The sequence below is a fragment of the Giraffa tippelskirchi genome, chromosome 3 (assembly GCF_054371585.1).
Source record: "Giraffa tippelskirchi isolate mGirTip1 chromosome 3, T2T-mGirTip1v1.2.pri, whole genome shotgun sequence".
In the NCBI taxonomy this organism is placed as follows: domain Eukaryota; kingdom Metazoa; phylum Chordata; class Mammalia; order Artiodactyla; family Giraffidae; genus Giraffa; species Giraffa tippelskirchi.
This window is the reverse complement of record NC_137277.1, coordinates 150404264-150420782: the sequence shown is the minus strand read 5'-3', so window position 1 is coordinate 150420782 and position 16519 is coordinate 150404264. Positions and strand designations below refer to the sequence as shown.

The 16519-nt window shown below is 42.5% G+C and overlaps 1 long non-coding RNA gene across 1 annotated transcript; it reads right to left on the bottom strand.

Moving 5' to 3' along the window:
- Window positions 1–3977: 3977 nt before the first annotated feature.
- On the bottom strand, window positions 3978–15380 carry LOC145541385 (uncharacterized). The gene is made up of 2 exons (XR_014078962.1): window positions 14834–15380; window positions 3978–4602 (listed from the first exon to the last, which is right to left on the bottom strand). It is a non-coding gene; the product is annotated as an uncharacterized LOC145541385 (long non-coding RNA).
- Between the last annotated feature and the right edge of the window lie 1139 nt (window positions 15381–16519).

Here is a 16519-nt window from a genome sequence, read left to right as displayed (position 1 = left end):
AGATGGCTAACAAACACATGAAAAGATGCTCAACATCACTCATTATTAGAGAAATGCAAATCAAAACCACAATGAGGTATCATTTCACACCAGTCAGAATGGCTGCTATCCAAAAGTCTACAAGCAATAAATGCTGGAGAGGGTGTGGAGAAAAGGGAACCCTCTTACACTGTTGGTGGGAATGCAAACTAGTACAGCCACTATGGAGAACAGTGTGGAGATTCCTTAAAAAACTGGGAATAGAACTGCCATATGACCCAGCAATCCCACTGCTAGGCATATACACCGAGGAAACCAGAATTGAAAGAGACGCGTGTACCCCAATGTTCATCGCAGCACTGTTTACAATAGCCAGGACATGGAAGCAACCTAGATGTCCATCAGCAGATGAATGGATAAGGAAGCTGTGGTACATATACACAATGGAATATTACTCAGCCATTAAAAAAAATACATTTGAACCGGTTCTACTGAGATGGATGAAACTGGAGCCCATTATACAGAGTGAAGTAAGCCAGAAAGAAAAACAACAATACAGTATACTAATGCATATATATGGAATCTGAAAGATGGTAACGATAACCCTATATGCGGGACAGAATGAGAGACACAGATGCATGGAACAATTTTATGGACTCCGAGGGAGAAGGTGAGGGTGGGACGTTCTGGGAGAATGGCATTGAGACATGTGTATTGTCATATGTGAAACAGAGCACCATTCCATGTTCGATGCATGTGACAAGGGCTCGGGGCCGGGGCAGTGGGATGATCCAGAGGGATGGGAGGGGGAGGGAGGTGGGTGGGGGGTTCGGGAAGGGGAACACATGTAAACCCATGGCTGATTCTTGTCAATGTATGGCAAAAACTATTACAATATTGTAAAGTAATTAGCCCCCAAGTAAAATAAATAAATTTATAAAAAAAAAAAAAAAAAAAAAAAAAAAAAAAAAGTCCAACAAAGTCAGAAAACATTCTGGGAAGTTCTGTGTTGTTTGCTTTGCCTGCCCTCCACCACTGTCTCTCATCCTTGTTTTTGGTGAGGTGCTGGGAAAAGGCTGGCACAGGAAAGATGAAGAAAAGTCACTTACAGAGCCTTTGAGTCAACTTCTCTTCCACGGACAGGCTTGGAACCCCATGACTTACTGGAAATCAAATAACAATAAACTGACCTTGCAGTCTGTGACAAAACAGTGTGTTAGTCACTTAGTCTTGTCTGACTCTTTGCCACCCCATGGACTATAGCCCACAAGGCTCTCCTGTCCATGGAATTTTCTAGGCAAGAATGCTGGAGTGAGTAGCCATTCCCTTCTCCAGGGGATCTTCCTGACCCAGGGATCAAACCTGAGGCTCATACATTGCAGGCAGATTCTTTACCATCTGAGCCACCAGAGAAGTTGACTTACCGGATAGTAAGCTAAATAACAAACTGACCAGGCATTCCATGCCCAAACAACCTTTGTCTTAATTTCCTCTTTCAAGGATGGGGTGGGAACCACAGTGGCAGTGGTCAACGAAGTGTGATCCCTAAAACAAGGATGGTGATGGATCTGGAGTCATATGATAGGAGGAAAAGGAAGGACAGGCAGCCCTCTGGTAGCCCACCTCCCCTCTTCTCCAGAGGCTGGCACAGATCTGACTATGTGATGTGCCTTCTGAAAACTCTTCTAAGACCATCATTATATTCCATGTTATATTCAAACACTTGAGCATGGCTATCCAGAACCTTCACGATCTCACCAGTGTTTTTATCTCTCCATACTCACCCTTGCCTCTCTCCAGCCCTTCCTCAGCACATGGACACACACCTACTATGTGTTTCAATCACAAGCACATTCCATTCAGATCCTCAGAGTCATTACTCCCTCTGACTTCCTCCAGTTGGAACATTTTGGATCACTCTTGGCACCTCTCCTCTTGAAGAACTTCTATGTAGCTCTTACATCTCAATTTGGACACTGCTTCCTCTAGGAAGCCTGCCTTCATCCTTCCCGCCTCCATACCAAGTTGAATAAAGGACACCCAAAGACATCATTTCTTAATCCTCCCTGGAATTTCCTTATTTACAAAAAGGGTCTTTGTAGATGTAATTAAGAATCTTATGATGATAATAACATTATGCTGGGTTATCCAAGTGGGCCCTAAATACCATCGCAAGTGTCCTTATAAGAAACAAGTTAAAAGAGATAATATAGAGACACACAGAGGAAATGGCCAGGTAGGCAGGGATTGGAGTGATGTGGCCCAGAATGCCAGGGCTGCCAATAGAAGCTGGAAGAAGCAAGGAGCTTCTAGAGGGAATTCAGCCCTGAGGGATTTCTAACCTCCAGAACTGAGAGACTTAATTTCTATTGTTTTTAAGCTACCAAGTTTATGAAAATTTGTTAAAATAGCCCCCAAGAAACTAGCACTCTCCAAACTGAAAAAGTTCCCCTTTCCTCTTCTCCCATGGTACAGCCCATGCACTTACATCACTCAAATATTATCAACTATTTACTCGTCTTCAGACTCCATGTGATTAGGGTTAGAATCCTGCCTGGTCTGTTACCCAATGTACCCTCGCTGCCTAGATCAGGGCTTTTCATACAGTAGATCCTTAGTTATGATTTGAGAAACAGTAAGGGGATGAATAAATGGATGAACGAATGAATGAACAAAAAAAGATGTTGCTAGAGAGAGAAAACAGGGCAACCAATAACAATTATTTGAAAGGCTATTATTTAAAGAGAGGGAGAGAAAATGCAAATATATTAATGTCTACTGTATCAGCTGCTATGCCAGATAGCTAATGAATATTGTCTCATTAATCCTCACAAAATTCTTGAACAGTAGCTATTATTGCCCTGCTTTATAGGAGAAGTAAGGCTCAAAAAATGAAGTGATTCACACATGATCATGCAGGAAGAAACAGACATCTGTTATCATCTGGGGTATAATTAGGCCCAAGGGTGAATGACAGGGTGGTAGAGTTCAACTTAGAAAGCCACTCTTTGTATTAAAAGCCTGTATTTAAAAGAACTATCTGGCCATGAAACAGGTTGACTCAAAAAGTAGATAGCATCACTGGGCATGTTCAAGCAAAGACAAAATGATCACTCATCAGAACACAAAGCAATTAGAATTAGAGGAGATGTTGGTGTAGATTATTAGATGACCTTTAAGGCTTGTACCAACCCAGTCTGTATGGTTCCAGGGTAGGCTGGGAAGCCAATGAATGAAGAGCTTTGTTGAAGGCTTAATATATACATAAATTTGTTCTTGTGGGCTATGGAATCTATCAGAGAATTAATGGGGAGGGCATGTATCTGGCAGAACATGTAGCCCCATAGCTAAGTTTACTTATCTTGTTTTCCAATACCCCAAATGTACTATACAGTAGCTGGCTTATACAACATTCCAAGGGTAAGTTCAGAACTGTATTAACATTTTCTCAAACTATACTTGAACTTAAAGTTGAACTTATGGAATATAGTAGTAGAGCAAATAGGTGCTTCAACTGAACCTAAACAGAAATCATGAATGGACATAACAGAAAACGCACTTAGCCCCAGCACGGTAAAAATGGGACAGAGTGTGGAGGAGGGACTGGGTTCTTCTTCCCAGGCTCGTCACTCCCTACACACCAGCCACACTTGGCCAAATTTACTCCCACATGAGGACTTTAGCACAAATTGCCCCCTCTGCCTGAAATGCTCTTCTCACATATCTTAGTAATTGGTTCCTTCTTATCATTCAGATTTCTACTTAAACCTCATCTCATCAATGACATCAGTGACCACCCATCCCAGTGCAGGCCCACAAGTCACTCTCTGTTTTCATGTTGGTGCTTATCATGGCCTGACGTTATCTTATTTATTTATAATCTGTTTCTCCCTAACAACTCAATGGTTCTGGTGCCTAGAACAATGCTTCGTACATAGTAAACACGCAGTAAATGTGGGCTGAATAAGTGGATGACTGAATGAATAAACATACTCGTAAAAAAAAACAAAAAAACTTTCTTCTTGCGGAGGCTGCTGGGGCGGGGAGGGGCTGTTACTCACGGTACTTTAAACCGAAGCCCTGACCGTAACTAAGCCTTCACATCTGTGCGGCATTGATGAGAAGGGGAAAAGCTGGAACCGCCGATTTAAGGTTGTAAACACTTTTCTGTCTTGCAAAGTGGAGACTCAAACAGTAGAGACCAATCTGTGGTTCTGGGAACATCATCGGAGTAGGACTTCGGTTTATAGAACAAAGACCCTAATGGTAAATACAGGTGTCTGAGATATGACATTGCACTAGGAAAGTGAAATGCTCTTCTGAGAATGTAAAAGGTTGTCTATAGGGTGGGCAGACCATGCTTCCTTTGAAGAAATGTTTCTTTTCTAAGAATGAATTTGGATGGTGCTGCGCCTGTACATTTGCTCTGGTTCCCATGGAGCAGAGTTTTGTATGAAGAGAGGCGTGCAGAAAATCTGCTGCTGGGACCTTGAAAATCCAGGATGTACAAACTTTATTTCACTTCATAGAAAAGTCAACTGGCCTGGGCTTGGCAGCATGCAATCAGAACATCAACATAGCAGCACAACTTGTGATGCTGTAGAAATCTGTGCCACCTCAGCTCTGAAAAAGATTTAAATCAATCAATCAATAAGCAAGCTGCCCTTTACTTTTGTAATTCAGAAAGGGAAAATGTAAGATCACACACACACACACACACACACACATCTCTGTATGTGAATTGTCTATAACAATAGTGGCCTGTTTCCTTCTGTTGTGATTGTCTATAATCTATCCTGTGGAGAGGAGTGATCTCCTTTAGACATAAACCAATCTAGGAAATAAAAGGAGCACTGGGAAACTGGACCTTGGAATGAGTCAGTAAGGAAAAGTCTCCCACTGTTTTGGACTCACTGTTCTGAACCTGGACCCTGAAAAATTAACATGTTTTCAGAATGCTCCTTACCAACCGTTATTCTTTATCGTGAAATAACAGTATTTGTGACAATAGCATCCTAAATTATGATAATAAACCCTTCATCTCACAAAATAATTTGTTTCAGTCATCTGGTCATGTGATAAATATTTGTTGAGCACCTACAAACTGTTCCAGTATTCCTGCCTGGAAAATTCCATCGACAGATGAGCCTGGCAGGCTACAATCCATGGGGGTTACAGAGTCAGACACGACTGAGCACACACACATGTGCCAGACATCTTGTAGACACTGAGAAAACTGTGGTGAGCAAAACAGCCATTACCCCTACCCTTGAGTTGCTGCAATTCAGAGGGGAAAGAGACATTAGTCAAATACAACAACCCAAAAGAGAGCAAGGAAGCCATGGAAAGTTTTAACCAAGAGGCATCATCTAGTCTACGGAGCAGAGGAGGAGGCTCTCCCAAAGGAGTAACCATTCTCAAGCCAAGATCTCAACACCGAATAGACTACTCTAGGCAAACAAGAGGGGAAGGAAATTCCCAGCAGTACTGTGTAAAAAAACCTTGAAGGAGAAAAGAAAACGGCATATTCTAGGACTAACTGGCAGGCTCAACAAGACTTCAAAGACACCAAAGTACAGTGCAGGAGTCAGATGACGCAGGTCTGTGGATCATGGTTGGCATCTTTCTCTCTATTCTAAAATCACAAGATGATTTGGAGGGCTTTGGAAAGATCATTCTGGTGTGGAGCAGGGGTGGTTCCATTGGAGAAGGCAAAAGGCGGCCCAGGAGAAGCATTTAGGAGGTGGTCATTAAGTGATGATCTCTCAGTTGAAACCCATTCTTCTATACTATGATTGTGATGCTGAGTCTGAGAGTCTGAAAACCAAGTTCCTTCTTCTGACAACTGGATCCATTTAGGCTCTTGCCAGTAGAGGCACTAGAAGGAGACTGGAAGACTGAAGCAGGAGGAAGGCACTTGCTCTTCCCCATCTGCCCCACGTTTGTGTGACCATCACCCCAGGGCACCGTGGCGGCAGAATGCCTTCCATAGCATCAGTTGAATCCACTTTTCAATTGCATCCAAGATGTGCAGTTAGTTTCCTTACCCCTACCCGACTCCCCAGAGGTGCCAGCACCAACTGGACTGGAGACCAGGTCTCAGAGGTCTGGGTCCCAGGCATACAAGGTTCCTCCTGTTGGTCTCTTACGTTTTAGTCAATTTAACATCTTCTCTTGTTTGCCTTGTACCAGGGGTGGTCATTGCACTTGCTGCCTCCCAGATACATTTGAGTTTTCTTTTTGCTTCTCAGTTGCCTAATTCACATGATTATTGTCTGGTTAACAATTCTTCATGTTAAATTCCCTCTGTCCAAATAGTGTGGTTTCTGTGCCCTTACTGGACCCTGGCAGATATAGGAAGTTAACACAACACTGCAGCAGATAATTAGGAGTAGAGATCACAAGGAAAATGGGGAAATATTGCTTTTTATCAGAAGTTTCTATTCCATCTTGATTGCTCCGTAATTGATTTGGTCTTTAAGATTATAAGGAGAGGGTCCCTATTCTTCTAATAATCAGTAGAATTTAGGCTACAAAAGGTACCTAATAAATATTTTATTTATTTATTTTTATTTAATTTATTGTATACATTTAAATAGGCTTTATAAGAGTTTAAACATTCTCAAGGAACATCTTTACAATTTCTAATTTATTCCACCATCATCTTTCTAAACATATGTATTTAGAAATAGATATGTCTAGAAATCAAAGTCTGGAAAAATATAATGGCCCAATTAACTGTGCTAAAATAACATGGGAATGTTGTCTAATTATTTTACTGCAAGATTTTGTAAAAACACTCTTGAATCCTACTGGTTGATATGCATGCATGCTAAGTCACTTCAGTCGTGTCCAACTCTTGGCAACCCTGTAGGCTGTAGCCCGCCAGGCTTCTCTGTTCATGGGATTCTCCAGGCAAAAATACTGCAGTGGGCTGCCATGCCCTCCTCCAGGTATCTTACTGACCCAGGGATCGAACCTACATCTCTTACATATCCTGCATTGGCAGGCTGGTTCTTAACCACTACCACCACCCGGGAAGCCCAGTTGATATGAGGCACAAGTTACTTTGCCCAGCTTGGTAATAGATTCCTTTTTAAAGATTATTTCCTCAGTGGAAATGGAGCACACAGCCATTGTTTGATTTAAGGTACATCTTTAAATGTCTTGGGAGAATAAAAGCCATGAGCTTTCATTTATTTGGGTTATGAAAACACAGACTTATATCCCCAGTGCTATTAATAAAATATTTAAGCTGTGAAATACTTCTATGAAAATGTTAATTATTCTTCCAAGAATATAACTTTTATTAAATTTTTATTTCAATTTAATTAAAAATTGCAAATGCTTTCTTTTAATGTTTGTGTCTTTGTACTTGTCAAGGCAATCAATTCACAGAATCACTACTCTGTCAAGTTAACCAATTTTTTTCTTGGAAATATCTAAATTTTCTATTAGAAAATTAGTCTATTAGATCCTAGCTCATCTTCCCATATTACAGTATTTCAAGCCACATAATTTTCTCTTCCCAGTTGTGAGATCCTGTTGATTTTACTTTCCTCAGTTCTGTCGCATTCATACCCTTCTATCAGTCTCTTCCTGCAGTCTCTGGTTGACCCTTGTTACTTACCTCTTACTTGGAGTTTTGCAGTAGCCTTCTAAATAAGGACTGCCAGAAGCAAATAAAAATACAGGCAACTCAATTAAATATGAATTTCAGATAAACTACAAATATATTTTTTTAATACAAGCCTGTCCCAAATATTGCATGGAATATTCTTAAACTTAAAAAAAATATTTTTTGCTAATCTGAAATTTAAATTTAACGGGACACCTTGTACTTTATCTGGCAATCCTACTCCTAACTCATGTTTCTATCCTCTTCTTTTCCAATCTACCCTTTATATATTTCTACATATGTCTTAAAAAGTAGTGATAATATTACACCATCATATCACCCTTTCCATGCTTTGAATTTTTCAGACAAAAAGAAGTCACTGATGATTTTAAAATTTGGGCACCTTACCCTATAGCGTTCAAGATTATCATAGTATCCTCTTACAATGACATTTTGGCACTTCATTGTTCACAAGTGAATTTCTACTGCTTGCTGACCCCAGAGCTTGATGTTTTCCTATTGCCATATCTTGTCAACATAAGCCAACTTTTAGAATATCTTTTTAATACTAAAGATTCATTTCAGAAACAAAGAGTAATACTACCTTCACAGGAAGCACTTAACAGATATTAATTTTTCATTGTAATTGCAAAGTTATAATTATCAGATTGTCTCCAAGACCTCAAGGAAAAAAGGGGAAATGTATGAGATTTTTTTAAATTTCAGCAAAATAATTATTCAATTCCTAGTGCACATTTCCTCAATCATTCACATCCAATAAGATTTATTTCCGTGTCTAATGGTCTGGTGGAATAGGTTGCCACTTCCTTCTCCATTTCCTTCCCAACCCAGGGACTGAACTCGGGTCTCCTGCATTGCAGGCAGATTATTTACTATCTGAGCCATGTCTAATGTCTAATGGGGATTGTTTATTTGGGCTTCCCCCATGGCTCAGTGGATAAAGCATCCACCTGCAATGCAGGAGACACAGGAGACATAGGTTTGATTCCTGGTACAGGAAGATCCCCTGGAGAAGCAAATGGCAATCCACTCCAGTATTCTTGCCTGAAAAATCCCATGGACAGAGGAAACTGCCAGGCTACAGTCCAAATGGTCACAAAGAGTCAGACACAACTGAGCGACTAAACATGTACATTGCACATTTACCATGTTGAAACCAAAAGATCCAACCTGGAAAAGGACATATTACTCTATACTAAATGTAAACACTATTGTGGAAACTAACTCACAAAGCTAAATCCTTGACAGATGAGAAATCAGTTGAGTTATCCAAAATGGAAAAACCTGACACCTATATGTTAGTGAAATAAAAACAAACACCCCACTCATCTCCAAAATGCTGCTCCAAAACCAAGCTGCAGTTATTTTTCTACTTTCTACTATCCTTGAGTCTTAATTTGTTCTTTCTATTTATATTGAAGAGCCCTTTTGAATTTCTGAGAATTTGTCCTTTATTCTAAAACTTAGGTATTTAGCTTGAACTCTTATAAATACACGTTTTAATTTTCCAAATGTGGTTTAAAAGATGAATAAATAAAATAATCTCAAACATCCCAAATAAATTTTATTAAAAGTTTATACACACAAACACACATGCACACCATCAGGATCCCAGCTTCTACGTTAATTTCCATTTGGCTGTATTAAGAAGGGCAGATATTAACTTTCGTTTTAATGGCCCTTTCTATATTTTAATATTTTTCTCCAGAAAGAAAAACATTTTTTAAAAAATTGAAGTATAGTTGACCTACAATGTTGTGTTAATGGCCCTTTTTATACACCAGTAACAACAGTGCTTGCATTATGCTTTTCTTCCCTCATAATACCATCTTACATGGAAACTTAATGTGAGAAAAGGGATTGGCTTCTGAGAAATGATATAAAACAACTTACAGGACATGAGTTCAATGACTCAAGATGGTGAGGTAGAGACAACCTACTTCTCCTTGCTCTCTAGTTTTACCAGTTTACGCATTTCCAAGTATTCTACACAGATGTTTCACAGCCTGCTTCCTTCTACAATCTGCAAAAAAACTCTCTCCCACTTGAGAACCGTTCAATGGCTTCCGTATTAAGAACACCACATGCTAATTTAATGGAACCCCTGGTATCCTTGCCGTGCTTGGGAGAATGACGCGTGAGCGTGGTTAGGGGTGAGACCTCAGACAACTGGGAAATGACTCTGGTTCTCACCAGGGTCATTCAGTCCTCACGATAATGAATGGATGAGCCAGCACCTTCCCCTCCTAGCGCGACCAAATGGGCCTCCAGGAAATGAAATATCTCCACCGACAGCAAACCCCAAACCAAAGAGAGGAGCCACGCTTCTGGCTTTAATCTTACCCGACCTCAGCTCTGTGGAAACAAGACTGCTGGCTTGCAAAGAAACCAGAAATAACACTTCCTCTTCTGGTTCAGGCAAGAGCTGACAGACACCTTGAGAGGTTACCAGGTTCACGCTTCTCTACCTAGAACTAGGTCTCCTTTACAAAGCATTTGGGAGACTCGGACTTTCAGTTGGGGAAGGGAAAAAGAGCGCCAAGAGGAGAACTATAAGCGCCATCATAGGCATCACTGTGTCTCCAGTGTGAATGCAGTAACTGGCACAAATGAAGAGCTCACCCTTCTGGTGGGTGCTGAATCTGGCTCCCCCTGCCCACGGAGCCAATGGTTAGCATCACTTCTCAACTCCGCATTCAGTGACACCATATTGTTAGTCTGAAGTTAGTTGGGTGGGTGTCTGTACACCCTGGCCATCGGCAACACTCCAAGTCCGCCTCCTCTCCTTCTCCAGAGAACTAGTTGTTAACCATTTACCAGCTTAGTTCATGCTTGTTGTTGAATGTCTGGACTGCTTGGGGGCTTCCCAGGTGGCTTAGTGGTAAAGAATCCACCTGCCAATGCAGCAGATGCAAGAGACTGTGGGTTCGATCCCTGGGTTAGGAAGATAGGAAATGTCATCCCTCTCCAGTATTCTTGCCTGGAGAATCCCATGGACAGAGGAACCTGGTAGGCTATGGGGTCACAAAGAGTCAGATACAACTGAGTACACAGCACACGTGGATTGCTTATTGTATTCCAGGAATTTTTACAGTATGCCAACTTACTTGATCATCACATTAAAAGGTGAAAATGATGGGGCAGATATGAGTGTAAAGTAGCTGTGATATCTGTCAGCCCTCAGAGTGCTAGTGTTCACTATCATTGCCCTCAGTTCACTACTCGGATGAAGAGACAGTGGCTCACCTGATGAAGTAATTTGTCCAAGGTCATCCAGCCAGTATGGGCCATTGAAACAATACCTGGGACTTGAGCCAAGGCTGAAATGAAAGCCTCTGGAGGCTCTGTTATACACTGCTGCCTGAGCAGGACAAACCCAACAGGGCATTGGCCTACACTCTGGAGATATTACACAAAGAAGATGAAAGTGGAGTTCTTATCAGTTTAGTTGCTGGAAGCAGCACTGTCTTGCCCTCGGAACCAAGTAAGCAGAGCCCCAATCCTGGCCCATCTCAAGAGCTTTTCTCCAGTGCCTGGGAACACCCATAATCAGCAGTACCATCTAGGCAGGAACCCAAACAGGGACTTATGTTGGTCTGTCCCTGCTTCTCCCTTTGGGGATGTTCTCACACATTCCAGCTCTCTGCCCCAAACCCCCTACCCACCTGGAGAGAGGACCACAAGATCCAAGGAGCTCTGGGACCATGCTCATGGGGTGGCCTCAGGCACAATGGCCAGTGTTCATTCCGAGAGGGTGGACTGCTAAGCAGATTGCTCCTGCTGGCCAGTACGGTATTTATTTTCCTAGGTCCATGCAGTATTGAACTGCCAGAATGGTGCTAACATCCTAATTTGGATGAAGCTTATTAATATCAGATACAGGATGAACTGGGGTTTTAGAGCTACCAGTGATCCCAGGGATAGGAAGAATGATGGCCTCCAAAGATGTTCATACTCCAAACACTAGAACTTCTAAACCTGTTATGTTATATGGCAGAAGGGACTATGCAGATATAATTAAGGTATAGACCTTAATTAGAGAAATTAGAGTATGCTGGATTATCCAGGTGGGCCCAATCTAATCACATGAGCCCTTAAAAGCAGACAAACTTCTCCAGCCAGAAGCAGAAGACAAAAGAGATGAAAGGGAAAATCCAACAGATTCAAAGCATGAGGAAGACAGCCTACTGCTGCTAGCATTGACGATGGATGAAAAGAAGCCATGGGCCAGGGAATGCAGGTAGCCTCTAGCTGAGAATAACACCTGGTCAACATCCAGTAAGGAAATGGGAACCTCATTCCTATAACCACATGGAGCTGAATTGTGCCAACCATCTGAATGAGCTTGTGAACAGATTCCAGCACCCAGAGCATCCAGAAAGGATCACAGACCTTCCCAGACCTTGACTCTAGCCTTATGAAATCTGGGATGGAGAACTAGCTGAGTGCCCAGACTCCTGACTGTGAGATAATAGATTAGTTGCTTTAAGCCACTAAATATATAGATAGTATGTTATGGCAGCAATAGCAAACAATTACAGACCACTACCAACCAATCTTCCAGTTTGAGCCACATGTGCAGACGGGTGCACAGACTCTAATCTGTCCATGTCCTGACCAAAGCGCTGCCTCCAGCTATAGCACTAAGGAAGGCAGGATGGGGTAGGTGTGGTTTATGTTGTGCATCCCTCCCCCAGTACCATTGTGCCTCCCACTACAGGTCCTTCCAAGTGAGGCACCCCTCTACCTCCAACTGGCTGGTGACCTCATGCTGTCTTGGGTCAGTGTTAAGCTGTGCCTGGCATGGGACACTGATTCCTTACATGAATGAGACCACACTCTTCCCCACCTGCCTATGAGCACTTTGCCTCTCCTCCTAGCTTGCATGGTGTATGAAAGAGGGAGGTGTAGTCATCGTGGAAGAAGATCACGTTCTAGGAACGGAATGATAATGATCTACAAATTTTAAAAGACAATGCGATTGAAAGATATGCTGTTCCATCCTATGCTACAAAATTCTGAACATGACCAAAAACCAAATGATTGTTCACATTTTCCTGTGCGCTCTGAGTATGACTTGTATTTGTGATCATTCTCAGAGAAGTGCAATAACAACATGTGCAACAAGCACTGGAAGCCAGTATTCACAGGCAGCCTGATGGATGATGCAGTATCATGACTAATGCTGTAATCGACATTAAATAAATGAAATGAGTAGATGTCAGAAGCTAGAAGGTCTACACAGTTTCGATACAAACAGGTTCTGAGGAGCCATGACGTGATGGTAGCATTGGTACCTTTTCATCATGGCATATACAAAAAAATTATCCAGGAATCATGAATTTGACAACAAAGATTACAAAGTGATTGCCAGACCTAACCAGGGATCTTCATGTACAATAACAGGACAATAAGACTTAAGTACCTCTTCTCTACTCACCAATCTATGTCTTCATTGACAAATCATACGGACTTCACACGGATCCATCAATTTCTGTGAGATGCTTTTAATCAAATTGCTTAGATGGACAAGGGCACTGGAAGAAAAATTCTCCCAGACCCTTATGTACCCCACGGCAGCAGTGGCACTGTTAAACCCTTCAACAACTATGGTGGTGATCGGCTGATTGTTTTCCTCCATGAAATTTTTGATCACGGACCCTCAACCAGAACTCTCCTCACTTCCCAGCCAATGAGTGGAAGCAGCAACATGGGGTAGAATCAGGGGCTTCTCCCAAGTCCACTACCATCCTACCTGTAGTGGAGCCTACATCAAGCCTCTCGGTCACCCTGTGTGCATGCCCCTACTCCCTGTCAACTGTTGGGGGGTTCCCCACGTTCCCTGCCTGCACAAATAGGGGATGGTGTGTTATAGGCAAGACATTCAATATAGGATCTTCTCACGGTCCTGATAACTGATCTTTTTTATAAATTAATTTTTATCGGAGTACAGTTGCTTTACAATGTGCTAGTTTCTACTGTACAACAAAGTGAATCAGTTATAAGTATACACATATCCCCTCTTTTTTGGATTTCCTTCCCCTTTAGGTCACCACAGTGCATTGAGTAGGGTTCCCTGAGCTCTACATTAGGTTCTCGTTAATTATCTATTTGTACATAATATCAACAGTGTATATATGTCAGTCCCGATCTCCCAGTTCACCCTATTCCCCCCTTCCCCCTTTGGTGACTGATAACTGATCCTGACTGAGAACTTCTGGTTAACTTTTCTGCAGAAGTTAATGCCAGGTCACTAGAGTATAATTTAGTCCAAACCTTCAGCTCATGGACCATTAGAGTCAGAAAGCACCTTAGAGAATCATCTTCCCCAAAGTCCACACAGTGCATGTTAGGATCCTGAGGCCCAGAGGACACAAGTCAGTTCCTCAAGCCTCCACAGGGCAGGTCCAGGGGTCTGCATACAGGGATATGAGTTTTCAGTTGCTCAGCCATGTCCAACTCTTTGCAACTCCATGGACTGTAGACTGCCAGGCTCCTCTGCCCATGGAATTCTCCAGGCAAGAATACCGCAGTTGCCATTTCCTATCTTCCTGACCCAGGAATCAAACTGGCACCTCTTGTGTCTCCTGCATTGGCAGGCAGATTCTTTACCACCAAGTCACCTGGGAAGCAGATGCTAAAAGGATATGAGCTACAGAATATAGTGGTTAAAGGCTTGAGTCCTGCCGTCAGGTTGTTTGAAACTATAGCTCAGTTTTTCCATAAGAAAAATGAGCATAATAATAATAGTGCCTAATTCATAAAGTCGTTATAAAAATTACATGAGAAAATATATGCAAAGGGTTTAAGACAAATGCCTGGTGCCTAGAAACCACTAAATTCACATCCCTCATACTGTTATACAAGGCTGCCTCACTGATCAAGATGACTTTACACCTAAGCCGCACATGGCCGAGGAAGGCCATTCAGCAGGCATGATTGTGAACCTGCTACATGGTTCACAATCATTATGAACCACTGAAAAGCTGGTCCCTGGAGGAATCTGCACAAAGAGTTTACAGGATTACAAACACAGATGGTAGGAGCTGCCAGACTCTAGCCTGGAGGCTATGCTTGGGTATGAAGCATGTGGTCCCCTCTTCCTGCTGATGTAATCCTTAAACTCACTGCAGTCTGCCTTCTGACCTTGGTCCTTCCTTGCTCTTGTTAGGGTCACAGGATTACCAAATTCAGAGAGCACATGTCTACTCTTACCTTTGTTGACATTTATCTTTCTTTAAACAATCCTTGAAACTCTCTCTTCCCTTGGAGTTGCTCAACTTTCCATAAAAAAATACCATTGGCTGGGTGGCTCAAACAACAAACATTTGCTTTCTTATAGTTCTGGAGGCTGAATCCCTAAGATCAAGATTCTAACAGGGCTGGTTCCCAGTTTGGCCTCTCTTCCTGACTTAGAGATGACTCTGTCTCTCTGAGTCTTCGTGCATGTGTGCTAAATCACTTCAGTCATGTCCAACTCTTTGCAACTCCATGGACTGTAGCTCACCAGGCTCCTCTGTCCATGGGATTCTCCAGACAAGAGTACTGGAGTGGGTTGCCATTTCCTTCTCCAGGAGATCTTCCCAACCCAAGTAATCAAACCCGTGTCTCTTATATCTCCAGCACTGGCAGGCAGGTTCTTTACCACTAGCGCCACCTGGGAAGCTCCTCTGAGTTCTCACATAGCCTCTCCTCTATGCATGTGGAGTATGACAGAGCAGTCTCTGGAGTCTTTTCCTCCTCTTATACAGACACTAGTCCTGTTGGATTAGGGTTCCATCATTATGACTTAATATAACCTTGTGCTGTGCTTAGTCACTCAGTCATGTCTGACTCTTTATGACCTCATGGACTGTAGCCCACCAGGCTCCTCTGTCCATTGGGATTCTCCAGGTAAGAATACTGGAGTGTGTTGCCATGCCCTCCTCCAGGTGATCTTCCCAACCCAGGGATCAAACCGAGGTCTCCCACATCACAGGTGGATTCTTTACCATCTGAGCCACCAGGAAAGCCCAATGTAACCTTACTTATCTCCTAGTGGCTCAGATGTTAAAGCATCTGCCCACAGTGTGGGAGACCTGGGTTTGATCCCTGGGATGGGAAGATCCCCTGGAGGAGGAAATGGCAACCCACTCCAGTACCCTTGCCTGGAAAATCCCATGGACAGAGGAGCCCAGTAGGCTACAGTCCATGGGGTCACAAAGAGTCAGACACTACTGAGCTACTTCACTTATCTCCTTAAAATCTACCTCTAAACATGGTCCATTGGGAATTAGGGCCTCAGCAAATGAATTTTGGTGTGGGGTAGGGGGAGAGGGGCACAATTCGGTTCATAACAACTTTGCTTCCATAGCATGACTCTCTCACAGTTCCTTCCTACCTCTCTGACCACCGGTTTGCAATTTCTCTGTAGTCCTTTCCATTCCTCTTCCTGTAAATGCTAGAGCTCCTCAGAATTCCATTGTCTGACTCCTTCTCTTCCCCACCAACCCCAATACACATTCCTTGAGCAATCACACTTAAATGCATGGTTTCCACTACCATATGCATGCAAGATGGTGCCCAAATCTGTATCTCAAGCTCAAGCTCTCCTAGCTCCACATCTGAATGCTCAACTACTTACTGGCTGTTTTTTATGAAACATAGAAATGTCAAACTCCCCAAGACTAAGCATCTTCCCACATCAACCTAGTGCTGCTTCTGGGTTTCCTGATCCATCATCCAAAATACAAATCTTGAGTTATCCTTGATCCTTTCTTTTCCATACACTGTACAATCCATGAGAACAGGGATGACATCTCTCCTATTGTAGCCTGCATTTCAAAAATTTACTACAGTACTCGGTTTAAACCAGGTGTCCATTGACACTATGAATAAAATAAGAATTTAACCCAGACACAG